Raw genomic sequence first — 15,133 nt, 5'->3', positions numbered from 1 at the left:
TGGAGAATTCAGGATTATCGAGGAAAGTCTGTACTTTAAACTTAATTTAGCTGATTGTATTTCATATGCAAATATATATTTTTTTCACATTTACATATACACACAGAAAGCTTCTCATACACAAACACTGAGAGTAATACAAAAGACATTTCCATTTCATCACCAATAGACAACTTTAGTTTATTGAATACAAAATTTAAAATATTACGTTTTTAAAATAATTGTGATTTTTAATTTTTTGATAAAGTAAAAAGTGTGAATTGGGGGAGAGGAGAAGATTTTCTAACCTTTAGAATCCAATTTATAATTCTCATAATTTTGATACATTTTTTTAGACTTTTAAGATAATAAAAGTAAAAGGTCTGCAACTTTTTAAACTATTGCATCGGACACGTTTATCACTTTCTGGTATACTTGCCCATGGTAACAAGGGAGACAGGCTTGTTACAGAGAAATTCGTCGAGAAAATGATTCTTTCATTCTCTCCACTCTCCCAAGTGTCATGTCCTGCTGTCAACCATGAAGAAAAATGAATGGAAAAGAAAAACAAGAAATGACAGTTCAATTCTATGAGCAGTCTGATTTGAGATGCTGCATCATGCTTTATTCATGATTTTCTTCTTTCTTTCCCTTATACCCACACCAACCCACCCTCTTTCAGTTTATCTTAAAATTTGTTGATAAGAACTAGAAGCTAGATGAGAAATTGTCACCATCTATCTGGGTAGGACAAGCCGATTAACATCAGGCCTGTCCCTTTACTTGCTGATGTTCTTCTCTTTTATTCTTCATTTTGCCTGGTTTCTATTCAATCAGACAGCTCATTCTGCTTTGCCTCTGGCTTCTGCCACTAAGCGCTTGTCAAAAACTTCCCTCCCTTAATCTAACCGTTCCATCTCCTTTTCCTCTGCTACCTTCACCTTCGTTCTTCTTCTTCTTTTTTTTTTTAATTCTCCACATTCTCTCAGGCAGATCACAACCATTATTTCAAAGGCACTCAACATTCACAAACCTTTCTGTCTAGCCTTGTCTTATACCCAAGAATGACAGCTTTTAGATCTCTCGATTGAACTTTAGGTTCTGGATGTCTGACACTTCATGTTACATAAACCCACAAATGTTTCTGCCAATTTACAAGATCCTTTATATTCACTATCATGTCCAATGACACTTGTGTCCAAACAACTCTTCATACCACAGTCTAAAGTTATACAACTCCTCCCTGATTTTCTTCTCTCCTCCATCTGACCAGACTCTTAATCTACACTAAGATTCCACAGCTTCACAAGACTTCTCTTATAAATCAAATATGACTCTAAATTATTCTGGTTTTCTCTCCAGGCTCCAATCTCATTCTTTATCCTCCATTGGCCCTAATTACACATATGGAGCAACTCATCAACACTACACTCTTTGGAACCCTTGTATTTTATAACTTGATCCCTCTGTTCAGAATATTTTCTACTAGGTTATTCTCATCTTTGGCTACATGGTCCCCTCTAACTCCCTCTTCTGAGTTCAAATACAGCCCGACTACTTTTTGGACAGGTAAAGAGGCTTCTTAAGTGGTTGGTGGTTTAATAAGGAGGCCTGAAAATGAGGTTTTGATCTGGCCTTGAGGTGCTTTAGATTACCCCTGATACCCCTGCAGCTCTCAGAGATCACCAAGGTTGACCAGGCAATGTTTGAGGACCATTATTGGGCATCAGAGGAATAAAGGTCAAGCATGTGGGGAAAAAAAAAACCCCTGTATTATCTCTGTACTATCTCTCTGGCATCTCAGACATAATTCTAAATAGTGATGATGAACTTGAAGTCAGGTGTTCCTTAAAGTCAAATGCTGCTAACTGGGGCTGGAGTGATAGCGCAGCAGTAGGGTATTTGCCTTGCACATGCTGGCCCAGGATGAACCTGGGTTCAATCCCCAGCATCCCATATGGTCCCCCAAGCCAGGGGCTATTTCTGAACTATAGCCAGGAGCAACCCCTGAGCATCACTGGGTGTGGCCCAAAAACTAAAACAAACAAAAAATGCTGCTAACCCCTGTAAAGCATTAATAACAACTACTACTCGGTTTGCTGTCCCATGTAAGCCTGAGATTTCTTTTATTTTTTTTTACTAGTATTAACTACAGAGTTTTAATTTAATCTGAGATTCTTGAAGCAATGAAAGGAATCCTAAAGCAATGAAAGATTACATTGTCTAGCATGCTTGGTATTCCACTAATATATATCTAATGTATATATGTCTATGAATGTATATTCTTTCAACTAAATCCCAATCCATCACTGCCAAGCTGCTAGTGACTGATTATGTGTGTAAGATGTTCTCTAAAGTCCTCAGAAGATGTCAGACAAAATAATTTTTAAAAAGTGATTCTGGTTGTGATTCTTAAGTGCTCAATGTAGCTTGGGAGCTTGGAGCCACTCATGTCAATATTCAATAATTGAAGCAACACAAAGATATAGAGTTGCTCAAATGCAGTGCCCGGGACCACCAGGACCATCCCATCTTTGATAACCAGAGGTCTTCAAGGTGACACCAGTACTTTGGGGGTTCTAAGTTATATCTAAACGTACTAAGGAAGTCATTTGTTGCTGGGGATACCAGGACCAAACAACTGTACTAAACCCTAATCCCAGATTAGCATATTTCTAAAGTTATCAAAGTCATTGTGTTACAATGCTTTATAATTATTTTTTGGCATATAATTTTTTGCTGTTGCTGCTTTTGGTCCACATCCAACTATGCACATAGCTTATTCTTGGTTCTGTGCTTAGGAAAATTCCTAGCAGTGTTCAGAGGACCTTATGTGATGCCAGGAATCAAGTTTAGTAACAAGAAAGGCAAACACCATACCTGCTGTACTATCTCTCACCATATTGCCTCTGATTTTCAACATAAACTGTCTAATTTCAACAGCAAAATTTTTCAATTTAATAACTTTCACATGTTCAATTATGATAGGAATGATTGATAAATAAGAACAATGTGAGAAGAAGGGCCAAAGTGAGTGGAAACATTAACACTGATGACTGAGTGAATCACAAAAAACCAGATGTTCTAGCATGTTCCTGATCATCTGTCATTCCCTAGATTATAAATTCTCAGAAAAGTTGCATGTGCAATCCTTTGGCTCACTAAACACTAAAATGATTGATAAAAGCAACACTGATTTAGTCACACCTTTGCAACTTTTAGAAAGCCAACTGAAAATACTTACTTGCAAATAAATCTATAATATGGACCACCAGGACTAGATCCCATGAAATGGTGAAATGGGAGAAAAATACAATACTGCTGATTCTCAATTTAAAAAGTTTGCTTCCAAGGGCCAGAGTGATAGCACAGCGGTAAGGCGTTTGCCTTGCACATAGCCAACACAGGACGGACCCCGGTTTGAATCCTAGCATCCCATATGGTCCCCTGTGCCTGACAGGAACGACTTCTGAGTGCAGAGCCAGGAGAAACTCCTGAGTGCCGCCAGGTGTGACCAAAAAAAACAAAACAAAAAAAATTTTTTTTTGATTCCTCAGTTAAAAAAATGTATTTGAAAAAATATATTTCAGTAATAGGAGGCATGTCTTACATAGAGACTCCCCCCCTCCGAGCTGGAGCCCCAGCACCAAAAATAAACAAAACGACTAACTTTAAAAGAAGTTTTTTAAAATTTGTCAACTACATAAGATTTATAAGTTATCGAATGTTCTGGCTTTGTTTTGTTTTGTTTTGTTTTTTGGTTTTGCATCACTCCAAGCTGTGCACAGGGCTTACACCTGGCTCTGTGCTCAAAGATCACTCGTGGTGGGGGGTCAGGAAACTTTATGTGGTGCCAAGGATAGAGCCCAAGTTGACTATGTAGAAAGCAAGCACCTTATTTATTCTATTATCTACACAGTACAAGTGCTCTGTATTTTAATCAAAGACCCAAGATAGTTCAATTTCCCAGTTCCTAGCAATATTCTATATTTTATATTTTATAGCATATGGATTTTTCATATGCTATAATGCCCCAGAGTTTGTAAAATTATACAATTTAGGCAACAAGACGTAGAAATGGCTCAGATATAATATAATAGATGCCAAACTATTATAACATCAAAAAATAGTAACTCAAAAACTCAAATGATATGAAATTTTTTTTAAACAAATGATGGTTCTGGTGTGAAATCAAGGGGCATAGAAGAAATGGTGTCAGCAAAAAGCTTTGAATAAATAACAAATTGGATTCAATGTTGGTCTTTGTTCTCTGTATTTGGACTGGAATTAGCGAGGCTATATATCAGATATAGAAGATGTGATGCAATGTTCCAGCTGAAACAACTAGATAAGCACTCACTAAATTTACAAACCATGGCATTATTGATATAAAACTTGTTGATATAAAATTGCTGTGGCTCTCGGCTTTATTGCTACTTGTTTCATTTAACTCATGTTTTTTTTTTTTTTTCAATCACCTATGAAAAGTCTCTGGTCTTTACACTTCTCCTTTCCTTAATGAGAATGATGCAAGCATATGAACCCAAACAAGATAAAGTTAGCATGCCACTATACTGTGGCCTACAGTAAGTTGTGACTTGATGCTTCCTATTTCATAATGCCAACATGTGGTTTTCTCGTTGAAGCTCCCGCAAAGAAGGGGAGAAGATATTATCTGTGTAGGCATGGCCATTCTCTGGCCTCTCCACCAGTTCTTCATAGTCTCAGGGACCAAGAGAAATATAGTAGGTTAAATGTGAAAAGTAGATTTCAAAACATATTCACAATACAGCTGACCTGTCAAAGCTGGCTGCAACTCAGTCAGGAGTTAGACCTCACTGGATAGGCCTGAGCCCTTTAACCCACAGTCATAAGTGTGATGTTGGACATATTCTCACATTCTAGTTCTCAGTTTCTACATCTGTCCAAAAGGACAAAGTAACTTCTACATAAATTCATTGTGAGAATGAAAGTTGATAGCATGTGTTATGTTTTGAGCATGCTACATAACATATGGTCAATGCTCTAAGTTAGATATTTATTCCAAGACTTTTCCAGAGGGCATAATCAAGAAGGACTAAAAACAGGGCAGGTTAACTCCTATTCAGAATTCTCTTCCTCCAAATTCCCATCCCAGACTTCTAAAACGCAGTCATGAGTGACTCTAGCACTGTGCAGGAGTTGCTTGCTTTTATAATCAGAAACCTGTGCAGCCTCACATTTGCCTAAGGCAAGAGCACTAGAGATATAAACAGTCTCCAATTCTTTAGACAAAAGTGAAGATCATTCAAAAGAACAGATATATAGGCCAGAGCAATAGCACAGCAGGTAGGGCATTTGCCTTGCTTGCAAACAACCTAGGTTCAATCCCCAGCATCAATATGTCCCCCCAAGCACCACTGGGAATGACCTTTGAGTGCAGAATCAGAGAGCACCTCTGGGAGTGGCTTCAAAAAAGGATCAAAAGAGCAGATATAACATGAGAGAATAAATGATCTTCATTCACTCATGACCAAATGAAAATTAGGGTGCCATGTTTTGTCTATGTAAACAGCAAGAAAAAGCCTAAGGTTAGCAGAAAGTTACTTGGAAATTTAAAAGTGACCACAGGGAAGTCAATCAATTAAGCATAATCAATCAATAAATATATATAAATATATACATAACATACACACAGAATTGGTTCTTTTTCCTTTGTTTCTGCTTGGTCTTAATATTTTTGCCTGAATAATAAATATGGAATTCATTTGATGCAGAAGGTAGTAAGTAGTGAACTCATCTGTGAAATATTACAGGTACTGAACAAACAGTAATAGTGATCTATGTTTTCTTTCTTAAAAAAAAAAAAAGGAACAATATATGTAACTCCCAGATCAAAGGTTAACATGGACCAAGCTCAAATAAACATGAAATTTAAACTGACCCAAAACAAAGCAGAATTTGATTGAGTAAAAGAGAATATCTGTGTTGAGGGTGTAGAAAACTTAAGAGGGTTCAAAAGTCCCAGGGACATGCCTAACAATACTTGGCCAACCTAGGCAGGAGGACTGAATAATCTGTCCAGAGATGTGAGCTTGCTTAATAATCATATCCTTCAGAGTTGGGAACCATCATGGCACAGATTCCTGCCCTTTGAGGCATCTTCTGATGCCTTTCCATAAAAGGAAAAATCTTGTTTAAAAAATAAGAATTAAAATGGAATTAAATTAGAGAGAGATAGAGAAGCTTGGTGGATGGCCTAAACACTCATTGGCATGCTGGACCTGCAGTATTGTGAGAAACTGGAGTGGGGAAGGTTCTTGGTAAATAGAAGCAATATTGTTTCAGATATGTGACATAATAAATTGCTATAAGCATATATTGCAAGCTGGTCAGAATACACCTAGGAATTGCCACACACCATGCATAGTCACAAAGTATTTTGTGTGCTATGAAAAAAATTTAAGGACTTCTCTTTTGGGCCCAAGGAGATGCTTAGTGGTCAGGGTTACACACGTTATATGAGCTGAAACCCATCTGAACCCCAACACTGCTAGGTATGTTCTTGGAGCTCTCTCAAGTCTTGGTAATTTCCAGAAATGCGGTGGCCAAGCAGTTTGGTACCATTGGGCCCTTGCCTGAACTCTATGGAGTATCCTTGGGTTCCCTGAGCACTGCTTCAGAGGCCCTCCCTCCCTTAACCCCCCCAAAATCTTCTCTTTTAACTTTCAAATATACAATGCTGTATAGATAACTGTCATTAGTATACTCAGCTGAACAGAGTTCTAATTTGTGGGGAGGGCTCTCAAGATGTGCTCAATGACTCAGGGGCCACTCCCTAAAATTCAAAGGTCCAAGAATATAGAGCTCACGTATTACCCTGGACACCTTGGCAGTGCTCAGAATTCTCCAGGGCCACAGTCTGCATTGCCCTATGTGAACAAGGTTGGACAGCATGGAGGTAATTCACGTGGTGCTGGGGTTGGCTGCATGAAAAGCCTGCATCCTAATCTCTGTACTTGTCTTTAGCCTGAGAATTCCAATTTCGAAAAGAAGTAAGTCAATTTGGTGCGTCTGCCTGAAAGAGCATTTCAGTGATAGTCTACTTTAGCTAAGCAGTGAGAGTTTACATTAGCTACAAAACCAAACAATTAAATCAGTTGGCAAGAGTCTATTGCCTGAGTAAGTACCCAATACAGCAACCTGATTTTAGTATCTAGAAAATACCCAGGAATTATTTACCGAAGATCTATACACTCTGTAGCACCTGGGTGATAAATACACTAAGAAAGCCACACAACAACCACAACTACTTCACAACAATTCCCAACTTTCAAACATCCAGTGAGAAATGTAATGAATATGCTAAAAATCAATCAACGCTTACATAGGGCACCTCTAACCACTTCTCATGACAACCGAAACTAACTCCTACTTATTTCAAGCTAAGTCAAATTTATTTCTAGTTCGAAATATATAAGCCAAATTACATGAGGCAAAAACATACAAGGCCTTTTATTCTATTATTCCCCGCACTCTGGAAGGAGTTTACATTCAGGTAATGTGGTTTCTGAATCTACTATTGCTGCTTGGGTTTTTGGTGGTGGTGGTGGTGGTGGTGGTGGTGGTGGTGGTGGTGGTGGTGGTGATGGTGGTGGTGGTTTGTTTTGTCTGTTTAGATTTTGGGGGCCTGCATATGGTTGTACTCAGGGATTAGTCCTTGCTTAGTGTTAAGGGATCACTCCTGGCAATGCTTAGGACCATATCCAGTGCCAGAGCTCAAAATTGGGTTGACTGAGTGCAAGGCAAGTCCCTTACCTAATATACTGTCTCCCAGGTCCCTATTAGTGCTGCTTGAAAGGGTTACCAGACTGCATGTGCTTGCTGCAGCTATGTCTGCATGTAGGAAACAATCCAGGGAGCACCCCATTCTTTAATGTAAACATCACACCAACTTTCTTAACTATGTGGATGGGGAAATAAACATCAACCAGAATCCACTCAAATGGAAGAAGAGACTCACTTCATAAGCTAGGGCTCGTGGGCTCAGGTAAGCCAATTATATAGGAAGAGCTCCAGGTCAAGGAGGACTATAGTGTTATTAAAAAAAAACTTTGCACACTTGAGTAATTAACTTAAATACCCTCATCTGTAAATTGAAGATAATAATGCACCTATTTAATAATGTTATTATGAGAATTAAAGGAAACTAGATAGGATAGAATAAACACATTATAAGTTGAGCAAGAGTGGAGATGAAGAGGGTTTGAAACAGATCATCTCAACTTCAATTTTTTTGTTTGTTTTTTGGGGCCACACCTCACAGTAGTTTTGCCCTCAGGGAGCATTCCTGGTGTGACTCAGGAACTAAATGGGTGCCAAGGATGAAACCTGTGTTGGCTGCATACAAGGCAAGTGGCGTACCAGCTGAATTATCACTCTAGTTTCTCAATTCCAATGTTTACCATTAGAATGCCTTGAGCTTCAGCATCCGTATCTCCCAAGTAGAGAGGAAGCTACTACCTTCCCCAGTGAAAACTGAGGGAGAAGTAAGTCAAACAATAACTGAAATCTGAATACAGAGCTGGTATACAGCACAAGTTTCTATCCAACGCCTGATGTACCTATGACTTCTCTGCTCACTGCGCCAGCAATCATTCAATACTCAGTAAATCCAGGGATATTTGTGGGTAACAATGAGAACTTTTCGATCTGCCAGATATCAGGTAAACAGCTTTGATTGCTGACCCCAATCCAAAGAGTGAGGAGCTATTGTTCTTTCCATCACTTACAGAGTTTAGGTAACTTGCCCACACACAGTCGAACAGACAGCACCAGAATTGGCAGCCTGGTTCCCTTCTCTGTCCTCATAATCACAAAGCAGCCAAGTAATTGGGGAGAAACCGAGCTGAGCAACCATATTTGGATGTAGCCTCTTCTAGAGTTGAGCAATGAATCTGCTCACCAATCTCAATAATATTGACTTGACTCTAGACTTTTGAAGTTACATTGTGCATTTCCTCAGAATACCATTTATAAAAGAAAGCTATGTTTTTTAATGAAGTGCCAATATCTAGTACAACTTGGTCTATACGCTGGAATATCATAAGTCTATGTATCTCTCTCGAATAACAATCTAAGTCTTAGACATTAATGATAGATCAAAGGACAGGTAGAATGATCAATTATTATCCAGTCAAATTAAATATATGGGTAATTTAATATCTTATAAAAGGTATGAATTGATCAATTTTATATTAAATAATTAAATAGTTTTATTTTTAATATGCACCATTGTTAACAGTAAAGCAGCGCCAGCCTGTATTTCAAAGCATGCCTTTCACAAATAGAACCAACTCAGATATTAAACCTCATTGATAATCTATGCTCAGCTTGAAAAAAAAATCTCTAGGGCATAGATGAAAAGGCTAAAAAATTCTCTCCATCAAAGGAAGGCAAAGTAGCGATCTACAGATCATGTTTTTTGTTGATTAAGATCTTTAAGCCCATCAGTCCACTTAACTTTCAGACTCAACAATTGTCTGGCACGAACAATTTCCACTTTTTTTTTCCCTAAAACAAAGGGGATGTGTCGGAAAGGGGTCCTCTGCAAGCTCTCTGCACAATGCAGGCTATTTTAAAACATGATTTATGTGTCTAATTCCTGGAGCTAGTCTTGGAAGGAAAAAAAAAAACCCAACTAGGGTTTTTTTTTTTTTCCTTGCTGCTCCCTATTAGGAGAAGACACTATACTTTGCAGCGTACACTCAGTCCCTGGCCACAAGCTGCTATATCATGTCAGCACTTTCATTAAGTACTGTTCACGAGGTAGACCTTAAACAAATGGAAAAGCACAGCTGCAGCCGCTGCAGAGTTGCCCTCCAGAGGTTTTATATAAGAGGTTCAGGATGGGCAAGGATGAAGCCACGGCAGCAGCGTCTAAAGCGTCTACCCACATTCCTTAAAGTAGAAGAACTCACCGCAGCTGCCCATGTATTCCCTTATAGCAAAAACCACTACATTGATATCTAAGCTACCATTCCCCGTTCAAGATCTTCCATAAAGGCAGCACTGATAACTTACTTCTGTGGCTGACAAAGTCACAGTGGGATGTGCAGTCAGCCCAGAGCCCAGGGAAAGACCTTTCCTTTCCTGGCATCATCTCCAGGGATGCCAATGATGTGGCCGGAGGTATTCAGCTGGGGAGCAATGATGAGAAAACCCAGTCTGCCCCCTTTCACTGCCAAGGAGTTAAGAGATTGAGAATGCATGAAGAGATGCAAGAGAAATGAATGCATGCCCTTAGATAAGACCAACTACCCTGGACCTTTTTGCATCCCTTGGATTCCCAGGGGACTGGAGCTAGCCCAGCCATGCTCAGGACTGCAGAGAGCTTCTTCTTCTTCTCCCAGTGCTCACTTCTCCTGGTAGTAAACCTCCCCCAACAGTATTGCAATGCGACTGAGAGGTGCCAACCCTAGCTTGCAACCACATCAAGCTACTAAAAGCAAACGGAAAAAAGAAAAAGAAAGAAAGAAAGAAAGAAAGAAAGAAAGAAAGAAAGAAAGAAAGAAAGAAAGAAAGAAAGAAAGAAAGAAAGAAAAAAGAAAAAAGAAAAAAGAAAGAAAGAGGAAGAAAGATAGAAAAAGAAGAAAGAAAGAGAAGAGAAGAGAAAGAAAGAAAGAAAGAGAAAGAAAGAAAGAAAGAAAGAAAGAAAGAAGAAGAAAGAAAGAAGAAAGAAAGAAAGAAAGAAAGAAAGAAAGAAAGAAAGAAAGAAAGAAAGAAAGAAAGAAAGAAAGAAAGAAAGAAAGAAAGAAAGAAAGAAAGAAAGAAAGAAAGAAAGAAAATAAACCACCCACCAAGTTCAGAAACTCCCATCAACTTACCCGGGCACAAATGCCAGGGAGTCTTGCAGGCATCCAGCGCTTGCTTGCCAGCTTGCCAGCTCGCCAAGGGCCTTTCTGGTCTGGCACTGAGCTGGTGGCGGTGCAAAGAGGACAATCTGCTTTGCACCACTGCCTGGGTTCTGCCAACCAAGTGCCCGGCGCTGGGCACCACCAAACCTGCCAGGCGCACCGCCCGGCGGCGGTTACAAGAAGCTGCAACCGGGAGCTCCTGGGGCTGCGTGGCTCCTGCTCCCGGGGAATCGGGACTCAATCAGGACACGCAGGGAGTTCCAGCCGAGCCCCCTGGGACTCACCGAGCCCCTCGATCGCCTACCCAGGCGGCCTGGGCATCGCCCGCGTGCAGCGAGCGCTCGCCCTGCGCAGCGGGCAGAGAATGACAAGTGGCGGCCGATGCGCCGCAGCAACAGCAGCGCCCGCAGAGCAGGCGCGCGGGGCGAGTGCGCATGATCGCGGCAGGCTGCGGCACGTCACGGAGAGAGGCGGGACTGGGTGGGGAGAGGTGCCAGTGGGCGGGGCTTGGGCAGGGAGGGGTCCCCAGGGCACCCTGGGCACTAGACACTAGAGGAGGGAGGTCCAAGGAAGTCTTCTGCCTCCAGGGTTAACGGCAAGTGTGCTGTCATTGAACTTGGCTCCTGTTTATTGTCCCTTCCTTCCAAAAAATGCTTCTCTAAGATACCCCAAGGGGGTGGCTGAGCAAACCCACAAAAATTGAACCCAGGTTCCAACTCACCAGAAAGACTGAGATTGAGAGCACTGTGGTGGTCTTCCTTGGCTGGATGTTAAACAGAACCTGGGAGCACTTCATTGAACTTGGCTCCTGTGTATTGTTCCTTCCAAAATGCTCCTTTAAGATACCCCAAAGGGTGGCTGAGCAAACCCACAAAACCCAATTGAACCCAGGTTCTAGCTCACCAGAACTGGGATTGAGGAGACAATGTTATCTGTCTTAGCTGTAGTTTAAAGATAACCTGGGAGTCCTTTAGGGCCCAAGTAGCACCCTGAAGCCTAAATCAGTACTTCTTAAGAATTTCTGGGTGGGCTCAGGGATCAAGCAGTTATAAAGCTTTCTGAGCAACCCAGAAATGCATGTGGGGAGCCTCTCACACCATGAATGTGTGACACACCCCCATGAGGATTGTATGAAACAATGCAGAATCAGATTTGTCACCTCTGGACAGGAAGGTAAAATGCTTTTTCGCCCCCATCATGTTTTTAATTGAGAGCCAGCAGGGCAGCCCCAAAACACCCCATTCCTGCCCCTCAAAGTCCATCAGCATCTGAAGCAGAACTTTTGTCAATTGCATGGGAAACTTTATTTTTGTATTCAGTGCTGAGCACCTGTCGAGACAAGTATGGTACAAGGCACACAATACTGGCTGTGATTCCCTGCACAGCAAAGTTGGAATGCTCCCCTTTCTTCACTAAAAACTGGGGGACCCTGAAAGGCAGGAGTTTGGGGGAAGTACAACTTGATCATATCAGATCAACGGCCTGGAGATGGGAGCAAAGAGCAGTGAGAAGAGGGGAATTATCTCTGGAATTCTCAGTCCAAATAGTAGTGTGTGTTGTACTAGACATTGTTCTACAATGATTTATCCACACACAACCCATATCTACTAACTAATCTTTACAAGTATTACTAAATGGGGGGGGACTTACAATTGACTGGGGTGCTAGAGAAGTATCAATAAAAGTGCTAGCCTGGTGCTACTGACCCCCAGCACTGTACAAAGCAATGTTAGACCATAAAGTCAAGCTTTATGCTCAGCTCATAGCCCTGAGCACAGCTAATGGCGGTTCAAACACCATAATGCCCTTTTCAAATTAGCTGTGAAAGAATTTGTATTAGAGGAGAGGGTGACAACAGAGTAAGGGAGTAAGAGAAGTCAGCCATGTTAGTGTTTTGCCCAGAGAAAGATATGTGGAAAGAATAACAGATTGTTTCTGATCACCTCAACAGAAGTAATCAGTTATTTCAATGATCACCATCCCCCTAAATGAGGTTTATTTATAATATAAATATAATATAAATGAGGTTTATTTATAAGTAAAAGAACAGAGAAAAGGACAGAATGGAGAGTTCAATCAGGAAGAGACTCAGAACTTACCATGCATGATCTCAGTTTCAAATCTAAGGCTAAGAAACAGGCCTATAACTCTGGAGGCTCTTGTTCTATGCGCACTGGAGGAGAAACAGTACGGCTTCTCATGGGAGATAAAAAGGCATGTTTCGTCCTGCAGTTTGCTAATCTGTGCATCATATATGGGCACTCTCTAGTTTCTATACTACATTTAAATAGGTATTCTTTTCATTTTAGAGAGTATTGCATTCGATCTGGATTCTGCAAAGGTACCTTGGTAAAGAAAAATTCAAAGCCATGGCCTCCTAGCTCATTGGTACATGGTAAAACTTTGGTTCTCAGCATCGAATGAATGTATGACACATAATCTTATTGAAAGAGCTGGATGACCTCTTAAAAGAATGGAAAAGCTCTCCATTTATAAATTACCAGAGGATAGTCTGGAGGCTAATTGGCTTGCACAAAATTGGGATTTGAACAAGAGCATATGTCTGAATGTTGAGTACGGCTTCCAGAATGCTAAGGGAAGCATTATTTAGATCTTATAAGGAGAGAGGTTTTTGTATTTTATTTACATCCCTTAATGGGGTGACCAAGTTTTGAGTTAGAATGACTTTTATTTAGGGAGGAAATGAATTTTATGTCTTCACCCCAGTTTTCAGTTCTGCAAATTGGTATTGCAAAATGTTATGAGAGCATTCTTTTCTAGGACAGGCACTGAAGTTTCATAACACAGGCTTCCCTGAAGGGTTTTCAAAGAGTAACACTTATTTTTGGATGTCAAGAGCAATTACCACCCTCATTTTATCCAGTAACAAAGAAGTGATTTAGACAATATCCATCTTAAGCCTCTGTCAATTTTATCCTCTGTCCTCTCACCGAATGATGTTCTAAAGATTTTTTTTTCATTTCCAAAGTTTTCCAGGATTTGTATTAGTATTTATATTGTATTTCTACTGCCATTAGTAAATTATAACACAAAGGTATCTCAAAACCACTTCTTGACACAGTACATCAAGTTCTAGGAACAAGTCTTATGCTTCAAGTACATGTTATAAATTTGTACACCCAATATGAAAAAATTTTTGGAAAAAAATGTATAATAGGCAATCTCTCAGTCCAGAGGGTTTTTTTTTTTTTTGGAAAATTTGAAGGGTAAAATATCTTTTACCTGTACTTCCAATGTCTATACTTCTATGTGATTTTGAAATCAGTAATAAAGAATAAAATAGCAAGTTAAAAGAGAACATCTGTGACTTCATTTGTTGTGGGACATTTATTTATTTAATTTATAAGAAAATATTTTAAGTACACATTTTAAAAACACTAATTTAAACTTCTAAGAAGAATTCACATTTGGCATCTTATTTTATGAGGTATTGGAAACTCAAATCAAGTTATATATAGCACAGTGTATGTACATGTTTGTATATTGACTTTTAGAAATCCAGGATTTAGTTATATTAAAACTAATGTGTATGTTACACTGCCACTATATTTTAAGCCACAATTATTGGTATTGACTCCATATTGATTGTGTCTGCTTCTAAAATTTTGTTTTTTATTAGCTGCTGTTGCTATTTCAGGAAAAGCAACTACCATATTCCCTCTTCTTGCAGGTCTGTCTTCCTTAAGGATCAGCATAGTCTACTGATTAGTCAATAATAACTTTATTTTATGTTTCGAAATGTCCCTATTGTAAGAAATTTAATTATATAGATACACATGATTCCACTGAACCTTGTCTCTATTTATTCCTTAAGTTATTCCTTAAATAGACATTTATGAACCACTTCATGCTTAGAATCACAGGCTTATCACTGAACTGTGAAGTTTGGATCCATAAATTCTCTACATTTCTGTTAAATATATTCCTTCATTCATTTCATTCAAAAGACTCTCTTTAAGCAAATATCTCTAAATCTTTGCCTATTTTATCATCAGCATCCACATAAGACAACTGTGGGGAGACCAAAGTGACTGATTTGAAACTGAGTTAGGAGTGTCACAGAGTTAGATTTCATTATGAAAGAAATCAAGTTGCCATAAAAATTAATGCAGTTGTGCTTAACTTTAGGACATGGTTAATTACTAAGTTTGCCTTATTTGAACATATGCAGCTGTTAGAAATCACATTTGAATTCCTGGCTGTGGTGGTTTGGGAGCCTGAACTTAGGGAAACTGAAT

At 39.5% G+C, this 15,133-nt stretch overlaps 1 long non-coding RNA gene across 1 annotated transcript in view; it reads right to left on the bottom strand.

Annotated features, from left to right (window-relative positions):
* LOC126020563 (uncharacterized) overlaps positions 1 to 11,244 on the bottom strand; it is a 97,881-nt gene extending 86,637 nt beyond the window's left edge. The window contains exon 1 of the long non-coding RNA XR_007499607.1: positions 10,845 to 11,244. This is a non-coding gene — a long non-coding RNA (uncharacterized LOC126020563). The remainder of the gene's footprint in view (positions 1 to 10,844) is intronic.
* Between the last annotated feature and the right edge of the window lie 3,889 nt (positions 11,245 to 15,133).

Source organism: Suncus etruscus, chromosome 10, assembly GCF_024139225.1.
Source record: "Suncus etruscus isolate mSunEtr1 chromosome 10, mSunEtr1.pri.cur, whole genome shotgun sequence".
Lineage (NCBI taxonomy): Eukaryota > Metazoa > Chordata > Mammalia > Eulipotyphla > Soricidae > Suncus > Suncus etruscus.
The sequence above is the reverse complement of the archived record's forward strand: the minus strand, read 5'-3'. Positions and strand labels throughout refer to the sequence as shown.